The 12,437-nt window shown below is 36.2% G+C and overlaps 1 protein-coding gene across 1 annotated transcript in view; it reads right to left on the minus strand.

Annotated features, from left to right (window-relative positions):
* Positions 1-12,437, minus strand: part of SPRED1 (sprouty related EVH1 domain containing 1) — a 58,490-nt gene that overhangs the window by 34,019 nt on the left and 12,034 nt on the right. The gene's annotated exons all lie outside the window — the stretch shown is intronic.

The raw sequence follows: 12,437 nt of genomic DNA on the forward strand, positions 1-12,437 counted from the left end.
ACATGGGTAGTGTATGAACATAACACAGAACAAAGCAATAACAAGGCACTGAAAAGCCTCTGAATTCAAAATGAAGATTATTTAAGTTCCATTATGTGCTGCTATTCCAGAAAAAAAGTTTAGAAACTTGTAAGCAACTGCACAAAAAAAGAGTAAGGAGTACACATGCATTCCCCTGCCCCACCAAATACGTAATAAACCAAAATAAGAACAAATTCTTTATAAATTATAGTCATGAGAACTCCTACAATAATCTCTGTCTATTCAGCTACTTAAAAGGGATCCACCAGATACATTTTCCTTGTTTTGGCAACAACACAATCCAAAACAAAGGGTTACAACAGAGATGATGAGATAATGAGACAATTTAGTGTTATAATCACATCTCCTTGTTTCCTCTTTGGACTTTTAAAACCATTAATACCATTAGAAGGGTAATGGCCTTAAACTGGTGAAGGATAGGTTTAGATATTAGGGAGAAGTTCTTTGCTCTGAGTGTGGTGAGGCACTGGAACAGGCTTCCCATAAAAGTGGTGTATGCTCCATTTCTGGACATTTTCAAGGGTGTCTTGGATGAGGCATTGAGCAACCTGGTCTAGTGGAAGATGCCCCTGTCCATGGCAGGGGGGTGGAACTAGATGACCTCTGCAGTCCCTTCTAATACAAATAATTCTATGATAAATTATGGTTTAGGGTGGAACTTCACCATAACGAGGAATTTCTGATGGAGTGAGCTAAGTCAAATTGCACAAAATATATGATTAGAGTACCATTACAGCAAGTGCAACATGGTGCAATGGAAGCTCAAAACAGTTTCTAGACAGTAGAATCCAAGCAAGAAGTGAAACAACGGCCTTTTAGCTGAAGTCAATCATTGAGACAAAAATGTCACGTAAGAACCACTAAGCAGATTCTTTTTTTTGTGCAGCTCTGACTTCTATGTTGCACAGCTTTACTAGACGAAACTGATTGCTACCCACTGTAAAAATGTTTTAAGTGGCTATTTGCCACTTCTATTATACAAAATAGAGTATAATAGCTTATAAAATATAAGCTAAAGTACAAAACCAAAAAATCTTACTAAATTAATGAGATAATACATTAAGTCATTCCAAAAATATTTGTGTCCCTGTATTTAACAGTACTGGAAATGAATCCTGACTGTATAATTGAAGAAATACAACCAGAAAACTAAATACCTCTGCTCAGAGAGACAGAAGACTTTATATATTTAATAAACATATGGAGAAATTAAACTGATAGAACAAATAGGTATAGATGGAGAAGATCAAACTCGAGGATTTTAATTTTGCTGTTTCGTTAGTACCCACGTGTTTTGTTACAGAACTTTGCTCTTATTGCAGCAACAGAAGGACCTTCTATATTCATATTCCCAGGACAGAGTCTACTATCAAAACAGTGATGATTACAAATAATTTTCTCATATTATAAACAACAATGAATTTTGAGTACTTTTATCTGCAAGGATACTATCCAAGTAACTCAAATAAGCCAGGAGAAGTCATTAACTGTTTTATTAGCTGAAGAAAAGCAACCAGCATTTTATTATGCATGCTGAAAAGCAAGGTCAAAAGACCAAAAGCATATTACAAGTAACTGCTTTAGTTGTGCTAACAAATAATCCCTAAATTTTGAGCCAAAATTTTCACTATTTAGCAATTTAAGCCTCAAATATTGGCTGTATCATACAAGTACATCTGACAGAATTCTGTACATTTCACTCAAAACCCAACACTGGGAATGCATTTATCACATATGAGCTTTACATACAGGATGTAAAATAGTGTTTTTGAGGGCTCTGCTTCTTAAATTTGGTTGCTCAAATATCAAGAAGTTATATTGACTTGGAAGAGAAGAAAGAATCTTCTCTAGTCATGCAGCAATTCCTAGACAGATTCATTTGCCTGTAAGTTCAATAATACTGGGAGGAATGGATAAAAGACTTTTTTAGTCAGTAAGTTCTTAAAAAGAATAATACTAATAAAGAGAAGCAATTATTTGAGTAGAAGAATTCTAGAACTGTCACTAGGCAATTTATACCACTAGGTAGCTACATCCTTGTAGCTCATCCTTGTTTGTTTCAACACCCCTGTGTTGACTGGGAAGCATCGTATGGCCAATGCTCAAGACAACCACCTGTATGAGGCCTTTTCACCAAAGACCAAGTAAAAAACTTGATATTGCCTATTCTACATAAAAAGATGATAAAAAAAAAAACCCAAAAAAACCCCCAGCTGACACATTTGTTTCTTTAGGAAGCACCAAAAAAGGGATTGCCTAAGAGTTATTTACGGGGAAGAAGAGGGAGCTAAAAATGCCAGAACTCAAGTAACCAAAGTGAAGTAATAGATGTTTCAAAAGTCAGTGACATGAAAAGATTGAGAGTGAAAATATGGCTTGTATAAATTGTCCCCGCCAAGTAAATAACATTAGCAGAGCAAAGAAAAGAAGGAGAAAAGAAAAGGAGAAAAGGAGAAAAAAATAAAATAAGGGACGCAGAAGGAGTAGGAAAGAGAAAGGAAACAGTATTTCCTTTTCCCAAACAAGAAGCAGCCACATGAGGAAAAACTAGGTGCCCTTCATCAATGAGAAGCATAATCACAATGCACATTGCTGTTTAACATGCAATACTTATGCTGTGGCGTTCTATAATACACTGATTTTTTTCCTGGATTAAAAGAGAAGTATAAAATCTTGTAGCCAAATTTAAGTTAGAAAAAAATTGGTTAGATTGGTTCCAATTAAAAAACCCAGAGTAAGATAGAAATTTTTCATTTTTAACTGTATATTAAATAATTGCCAGCAAATACAAATTATTGTATCAAAATCTACATCATATTAACAGTTTTAACAGGTGGAAAACTGGTAAGCATCATGAAGGAGTGGAAAGAATGGTTTTAAGAAGTAAGTAACTGAGTAAGCAGAGACAGCTGAAAACGCACAGCAATCAGATTTTTTTAATCTTTCCTGAAACTACTCTGCAGCATGATCTCAGGAGGTCCTTTAACAGAGACTTGTGAGAGAACATAAAACTACTGACAGTTCTGCACTATCTCCTACTAATAAATCTAAGGCAACTTGCATAGCTACACTACAATTTTTGTTATAAGCACTTTAAAGTAATATGAACCGGCACTGTTGCCAGAATCACTCTCCATCCTTCTCTTGCCCTAGTCATTCATTTCCACCATGCACTTTTCTCCACTGTTTCTGCAGCTTTGCAATGATCAACATTAGGAAAGCTGATGTGAATCAAGAATAATCCAGAAGAAAGAGCAACTTCAATCCAGAACAATTATCCAACCCTAATCAGTAAATTACTGTCACAAGGCCCTCCCATAACTACCCAAAGCAGTTCTGTAGATATGAACTTACTGCAAGCTCCTGAGCAGTGTCTGAACACATCTATCAGTGTTCAGTTTATAGACAGTAGAATTTGACAGTGTTTGATTCACTGTCAGCAACGGCTGCCAAACTCTCATCCACCTAAGTCCGAATGGATCACAGAAACGGGTCAGTCATTTTACAGCCCGGTTGGAGCTTGCCTGCTTATCTACATTACATATGTATTTTGAGATTAAGACTCAACTAACAGTATGAACACCCAGGATTTAAGTCACAAAGTTTGGCACATTGGTCCTTTTTCTGCAGTATAAACATAAAGAGAAAATTTAATACTCAAGTTTTTTGGCTTCATATGTACAGAATTATGAGGACCAAGCATGTGAAAAACTAATGAAAAAAAATATTCTTCCTCCCAAGAAACATATATTTTCTTTCTCTGAATTCTTATGGCAAGAGGTTTTGGCCCTCCTGGTATTAGTAAAGCCCAGCTGACATGCTAACAAAATGAACAATTTCCTTTATGTAATGACTGAATACACAAAAGGAAAGCACTCTTGATTCCAGAAGGTGCAAAGGGATTAACTCTGGTAGCACAGAAAATAAGTATTCTGAACACTAAAAACTTCATCCCATAATGTAGTGAGAGAAACCAGAAATTACAAGAAATACTATTGAAAATACATCACAAGAAGAGAATCAATTATAAGCACATATAACCTGCACATAGCTTTAAATCTATGTATCATTAATCCATGCAAAAGCTAATACTTTCAGTGCAGATAAAAAAGAAACGAGTACTACAATCCTGCACATTAAAACATTGATACAGCATATATGGCCAAACTCATGAAACAATAATTTTACAATAAATTAGCACTAAAGACTAAAGTCCTACTGTATGAACTTACAAGTCTGAACACAAACTACGGTAAGCATCAGGAAGGGTTAAGAGTACTCAGTCTGGATCTTTTCACTGGAAACAGCAGCCTCTGTTTGGAAGAAGTTTAATATATACCAAACAAATGTGATTTGCCTGAAGTGATTCATCACCTCACCTTCATTGATGCATAGTCACCAATACTCAAGGAAATATCACCCAAAAAAAGTTTTAAAATAGAAAAGTAGCTTTTCAAAACAATGTAGAAAAATTCACTTGGCAACTGAACCTTTTCTGCTACAAAACATTTATTCACAATAAACAAAAACTGAAGAAATGACCACACTGTTAACTAAGTACTTGTAAAGGAGATGCTTTAAATTGATATCAGTCAATTTATTGGTAAAACACATTCTCCAAACTACAGTACTAGTGGCATCATGAACCACTGTTGCTTGTAACCACTTTTTTCCCTCCCCCCCCAGTTTAGATCTACATTATTATGCCAAGCGCATAAGGGAGAGGAAATACAAATCTTCTCTCTAGAAAAGAGGAAGAAGGGGAAAAAAAAGCCCCAAACATGAAAACCCTACAAGTTTTGCAGCTATTCATCCTTTAATAAGGATCATTATTTACAGAAAGTCATTCAGCATTTATTGAGAAAAAAGGAAATACAAAATCCATGGATTTCAAACATTAAACATTGGGTTCCAGTAAACTGGCACTCAAAAGAAAAAAGATTGCACTCGTGTAAGCATTTTGACACAGACAGACGATGCATCTCCAGGAGACAAATTAAAGAGCGATGCTCCATTGAACAGTTATGTGATAGGAGTACACTGTACTATGCAAAGCACATAAACGCTACGTAGGTCTCTCATTTTTTTGAGTTCCTTATTAATTGCAAGATGTTATTCATAGGAGATGTCTAAGCAGCCCTAAATCTAGAGCTCTATCAGTGATTCAGCATCTGTAGGTCTGCAGCAAAAATTTTTTGCTTCTGTGGGATAATGGGAAAGCAGCTACGCACCTAAATCCAGCCTGAATTCTTCTCCAGTCTTGGGGTACAATTTCCCTACCTCCTTTGTGTCAACTTAAATCAGTATACAACTGTAAAGAGAACTTGTTGTGCAACCAAAACAGAAAACCCATCCTCCCAAAAAGATTGTTCTGACAGATGAGTGCCCCAACTTACCTTCAGTCATGTGCCCCTTATATCTAGGGCCAAGGCTGTGTAGGTGAATGCAAACTGTGCCTTTCATTGGTAGCCCAAAACTGTATTTCATCATTAGAAATACAGGTTTACATAGGTTTTTAAAGACTTATCTAAAATATTCATTTTGGGGAAGGCATGTATGTATAAAATAATTTTTTTTTATCCACAGGAAAGCCATAGAAGTTGATCTATAGTCTACAGAAAATTTTTAATTCTAAATAGACTGCTCTTTTGTTGTTTACTACTTTAACTCGGTAAGGCAGTAAAGATTTAAATCCGACTGAAACTGATGACCAATATCCTAGCCATTTGTCTAACATAAAAATCCATTTGCTCCTCCTGTACACTCCAGGAACAAATAACATTACCCCTTTGCTTTAAGGGACCCAGAAACCAAGAAAAAACTTCTGTTGCATTTGGCATATTTCAATCACCATAGATCTATTTATACATGTACTTCCACCACCAGGTGTTAACCCTAGGAAAGTCTCATTCAGTCAGGGTACTGCTACAGCAGTGTTTTCCAGATAAAGCCAGTAGTGCATACATTCAGCTGAATGTAGATTTTGAAAAAATGGAAGTTAAAAACAAAAAAAAAATCAAGCCATGATTAACTTCACACAGCTAGAGGTTGAGAGCACCACAGCCTTGTTTCAGTTATGAAATAAATACTTTTATAATTTTAAATTGAAATTATCCCTTTAAGTTTATTTATGCATTTACTCTTCATATTCATATTCCAGCTTCCTCAGCAGCATACACACAGTTAAAACTTGATGCTTATTAGAATAGACTTCTGGTGGGAAGTGCTAAGAATTCACCCCACTGCCTACCAATCTATCCAGAAATCTGTTCTCACTCCTACTTCCTCCTGTCTGTTCCTTTCTGAAACAGCAGTAGGGGGGTTGGGAGTTTGCCTTTCCTCTACTGGATCACAGTTGTGTACATGAACTATACCAGACCATATGGCAATCTCTCTCAACTCATAAGAGGCAAAACAAGCTTCCTACCAAGCCAATCTGAAGAGAAGCAGGCAAGAGCGAGAGCTTACAGATACCAGTGTCCACATGCCATGTCCACATGTCACAGAGACCAGTTACTACATCTTGCCTATATCAGAAACATAGTGAAGATGGATTTTCCTTTCATGACGGGAAAGCATTAAAGCTTTAGTGAACACCAAATTGCAAAACTCCCGTAGGAAAACCACTCCAAGACACAGCACCTCAGGAGATATTCCACTACTCATTCTCAGTGAAGAGCTGGTAAGATTCTCAAAAGGGCCCAACCTTTAGATCCACGAACCTGTGTTTAACTCTGGTAAAACCAGAATTGTCTGATCAAATACACTAAAATAGGATCTCGCTCATGTTCTTTTCTGGGAAGTTAAAAATTATTTTTACACAGATTTTATTTTCAATCTAATATATTAATAATTGCATTTCACAGCAGCTTTTAGCCCAGCAACCAAATTCTTGTGTAAAACAGCACATAATTTTGTCAGCATTTTTATACTAGGTTTTAGGGTACACAAACTTACATGAGCATGCAAGAAATTACTTGACAGAAAATAGTTCCCTCAGCTGGAGCTACGTAATTTTTACTTTTTAGTTTAATTCAATTAGTAGAGTCATTATATCCGTATACCAACACAGGCATATAATTTTCCTATTTAATTTTTCTGCTCACTGCTATGTTCTTAAATTCTTTATTACCACAGAGATAACTTACTGGGAACAACAAGAAGCCACTCTACCAGAAGCAATAGGGAGCAAAACTCAAGCGGTGGAAGGCATTGCCTATTACCTGCCCTAAAGAAACATGAAAACCACCAGAGACAGACAACTGTCAAGTAGCTGGAGATATATCCAGGATCTGCCTACATTGAAACATTACTGCAATAAGGACCAAAACTAAACCACAGTTTCCCATTGCACCATTTCTTCATCAGTATCCTACACAACGTGGAAACAGACGTGCCACACAGCATAAGAACTGCCTAATAGTCTGCCTTTAATTTATAGGCGTTAATGCACCTGTCACCAATGATCTATGACATTTGATACACTAATACCAAAAGTGTTATTGTAAAGAACCATTCAGTCCTCATGTTAAGGTTAAATATTCATCCCTCTCAATTTAAGAGATTGTACATTTCACTCTGTCCACATTACATAAACAAAAAGTACATAAACAATTAAAGAAATAAGGAATTTTAACAAAATCTCTAAGCACTAAACTAAGAAGAAGCCTGACCACATATGTATTTCCCTTAGAGAGAAAAAGTCATCCTCTACTGAAACACTGCTATAGATATGACAGAAGTGTCACACTTCCAGAATACCAAAGAAAAATAATTTTCTTTTCATTGATAAGCAGCTAGGAAAAGATGGCACCTTTTTATTTTCTCGGTTCTGCTTTATGTCGTAACTTCATATTAAGATTAAACATCCAAAAACCTTAAGTGTTCAAATGTTTAGTGCGAAAAAGTTGAAGGCTTATAACTTCCCCTCACTTAAACTTTATAATGAATACTGGCAACAGAATGTCAAAGGTGCCACTAGCCTATCACATTGTCAACCTGCATAAGACAGCTGTAAAAAATAAAAACCCAAACAACCCCAACAAAAAAATCACAATTCCCCCATTCCCCCCTCCAAAAAACCCCACCTTCAACAGAAACTTAAAAATCTGTGTTTAACAGTAAAGTGTTTAAATACTAAATCTTAGAAGTCCTATAGGGCAATACAGATTTGAGAAATTTCATGGCACCTCTTTAGGAATGAGATTCTCTAATTCACACAATAATTTGAAAAATTTGAGGTTCCGTTAGTATCAAGCATCATTATTTCTTAGGGGATTTTCCCAGACAGATTATATGTCAAATAAATTTAACCCCAGAGATGTAACATGATCTTCTAACAGTTTGACTAAATTACAAGTTTTAAAGTAGACAGCCATCAAAGTAAGGAGAACAGGCAATCATGAATTCAGGAAATGTACATTGCCCCATAGTCAGCTAATGGCAACTTTAATAGGATGTGATGGATTTTTCTCCACCAGGAGAAAATACTGCCTGCATTTTTGCTTCAACAACCCACGCCAGCTGACTAATGGAGTTATATTTTTGTCTCGTATGAGGATGGTTACTTGCCCATCCTCTAGCAGTTGCAGAATGAAACATTAACAACAGCTGTGGGGTGAACAGAAAAGCTGCTCTATTTGGTAGCCAAGAACCAAAGTACAGGCCTTTCCTCTCAAACAGTGGAGCTCATTTTCTGTCACAGGGTGACGAAAAGACACAGCACAGAACAAAGCCACTTTTAGGGCCTGAAGTAGCTAACTGAAGGTAATTTTAAGGAGTAATAAATCTTCATGGGAAAAAAAAGTAAAGGACCCACAGAAATTAAAAACAGGGTACTAGGATAGATAAGAGCCCTTGGGATCTTAGAAGCTGTTGCTGAAATGAAATACTGGTGGATCCAGACAGGTTTCTTAAAACAACTCTTATCAAATACTATTAAATATAACTCTTTAGCTCAGCATACTAACAATCCTAATCGTAACAGACCAATCCCAAAGAAACACTCCTGCCATGCTACTGAATAATCAGCATATGCCTGCAACTAGAAACATCTTTTTATGCAAACACTTGGGCTTCAGTCCTGCAAAAATTTAAATATATCACTCTGAGTAGACCTACAGATCTCTGTGGAAGTCTGTAGAGTTTATCACACACATAAAAGCTAACACATATTTATAAGTCTTGCAGGATAATTGCTTTTGGCAGAATATAAATAACATTGCTCTAATGTGTTTCAGCATCATGGTCTCCTGCTTTAAGAGCCAGACATTCTGGTGAAGCCTGTCATTCTTCATATAAAGAGTGGCAGCTGCATAGCCCACAGAGACATTTAAGCTTCTCTTTGCATTTTCTTTAAAGTTTCAGAATAGTGTTTGGGCATTCTTTTAAAGTAGCAAGAAAGCTAACAAGTGAAGCTGATAAAAATTGCCTATAAATGCTTTCTTACTAGGTCCATGGATACCACTGGTAGGACTGGAAGCAATTCTTAGACAAACTATCTATAGCTTCCAACACTGCCAAACAGGACATCAATTCGTCTGTGGAGTTTACTAGGTATTTTTCCAGAACCCAATGCACTGGGCAACAGGGCAATAATTCAGTATGAGAAGCAGTTTTAATAAAGGACTCTAATGTTCACTGTACTATATACTTTAATGAAAAAGCTTAAAAATCTGCTACAAGAAGAGCTTTCAAACTGCAAGACAGCCATCTGAAAAAATTTTAGAAATTTAATGCCAGCAGTTTGCCTAATTGATTTTTAAATGCATACCTAAAACTAGGCCCTAGATTTCTCTCCTTGTCAGTCTTTTTTTTTTCTTTCAACATTGTCTTACTGTCTCCATTGCATTTCATTTCAACTTCTAACAAGGATAGACAGGAGCAAAGAACAGTAGCTTCAGTTACCATCAATGCCATTGAGAATTAAAAGAATAGTATATATCACCTCCTGCAAGCCCCAGCTGGAACAGCAGACCTGTCTTGGCAGAAGGTCCAGCTCTAATTAGGAGAAAGGAATTAATATATTTTGTAGGTAGCACTTACAGCAGCTTTACTTTTGTCCTTCCACACTCCTGCCCTTATTTTCATTTGATGCCTTCATGTCTCTAATACCACTTTGAAAAAAGATTTTACAGCTGAGAAGTGTTGCATGCAACAAAACCAGCCCTGGTATAATTTAACTCTAGTCCAACAACACAAACAGCTATGAGGGGGTAAAAAAGTAATTTAAAACACTCAGCAGCTCTCTCAAACCCATATGAATTCATTTACAGTTGGTATTGCCTTGGCCCAAATAAGCAGTTAGAATTTCCTTGAATTCAATTGATTTCCATTAAGCATATTTTTTTTTTGAGTACAAAAATGACAGACTACAGTTAAGTGGAACAGACAGGTAAATTTTGAAGTCTACACCTAACTTTTAATCAAGAAATCCTTTGTTTGCACCTCAATCGTATTTAGCGTAAAGCAGCATCTTAAAAAAAAAACCAGACAAACCAAAACCACACAAAAACCCCAACAACAAAAAGCCAACAAAACAAACAAATAACAAACCCACCCAGTTTCCAGGTATTAATGAATGAGCCTTGACTGAATGGAGACTGAAGGAAAGTGACACAGGCAATCTCCTCCCTACTTCATGAGGTCCTTGTTCAAGGCCAAAACCCAAGAGCACCAGCGCCTCCCAATCCCTTTCTCTACCTGCAAAAACACCACCTTAACATCAGAAAGCAAGCAGTTGACACTGACATGACCATAAATTCAATGTATTTCCTAACAAAACTGAATTGCTAAGTTCTTCCTTAGAACATCATGCTTACTATTTTCCCTCATCACCTTATTCACATGGTTCTTGTGAGACAAATGGTTTCAAGAAAGGAAACACCCATTCAGTACACAGATACTGAAATACTTCATTTAGATTAGACTAATTTCAAGTCCTACCATCAAGCATGAACAGTGAGTTATGCCAAAAGATTAAAACTGCATAAGCTGGCATAGCAACTTCAGTTTGCTTGAACTTCTAAATGCCAGAAAACACAACACTTCAATTAAGAACAGATAAACCACCCAAACCTAAATTTCTGCTAAAGTCAAATGAAGTCCTACCAAACAACTACGTGGTAAAGTTCCCCACCAAAGAATCCAGAAAGAAATAATATCTTTCAGCTCAAAGCTCCTGATGAGGAAACAGATGCATATGGGATTTAACCAAGTTCCACAGCAAATGGAAAAGTCAGAGAAAGGATGTAAACAAGATTTTTTGCCAGATCCTTTATGACAACTCTTACATTTTTATGTAAAGCATGATCATCTTCAGGTAACAGCAGCATTAAGATGTTATGATAATAAAATATAGTACTAAATAATTATTCATTTGTGATGCTCTTGGAACACTGTCCAGATACTAATGGCATCTCTGAACATGTTCAATGTCTATTGAGTTTCTCAGACATTTTCAAAGGGACATTTCCAATCTACCAGAAAGGAGAAATGGTAGCTGACCCATCTGTAGTCTTCAAACAGTTCTGAAACATCATCTGCCTTGTCACAACTTCCCCAAACCATTTCAAACCACAGATCTGTTTTACCATTAAAAAGCAAACAAGTGAGCATTTAAGTTCAGTAGATTTTAAATAAATCTACTCCCACTCTCTCTCATTAACTGATTTCAACTGTAAATTTGCTTTAGTTGCTTTAAGAGGGGAATATTAACTACATAGAGTCAAAGTTATTTTGTGTGTCAAATATTTAGTGAAACTGGATTTGTCAGTCTCGATTAAATGCAGTGCATTAATGGAATTCTCTTTTATTTCTATTTTAAATGGCTTGTGTACTTATATAACTGCAGTTTATTCTGAACTTCAAGGTTAACAGAAAGGGTCTGAAAAAAACACCAAACCCAAACAAAACCCTCAAACCTATCCTGAAGAGTTAAGTATTTCAAATTACATAGTCTATGAGAAACCTTTATAACAAACCCACCAGTAGCATATATGAGGTATATCATTGCAAATCTTCATACTGCTTGGGGGAGGGGGCATTTGCTTACATCTCTTAAAAACACCCATAGACTTATGAAGATCTATGACTGCCCTTTTCTGGGTAGTTTTACAAAGGAGCAACAACTTCGAGACCTGTCAGTGTGACAGGTAAATAATTTTGTGTATCTCAAGTAATATGATTAATACTGAATTCAACTTAACTCCTGTGGATTTTGGAACTTCACTTGGTAGCAGCCAAGACTGGGCAACTACAGTACAAGCCTAGTATTGGAATGAATAAAGCACACACACAACATTTTCCTTTGTGAAGAAAATGGTACATAATGGAGCTTGAGAGACTGAAGATTAATGAACCTAAGTTTTATCATCAGGAAAAAACAAACCTTAAAA

This window comes from Corvus brachyrhynchos, unplaced genomic scaffold (assembly GCF_000691975.1).
Source record: "Corvus brachyrhynchos isolate BGI_N302 unplaced genomic scaffold, ASM69197v1 scaffold115, whole genome shotgun sequence".
Classification (NCBI taxonomy): domain Eukaryota; kingdom Metazoa; phylum Chordata; class Aves; order Passeriformes; family Corvidae; genus Corvus; species Corvus brachyrhynchos.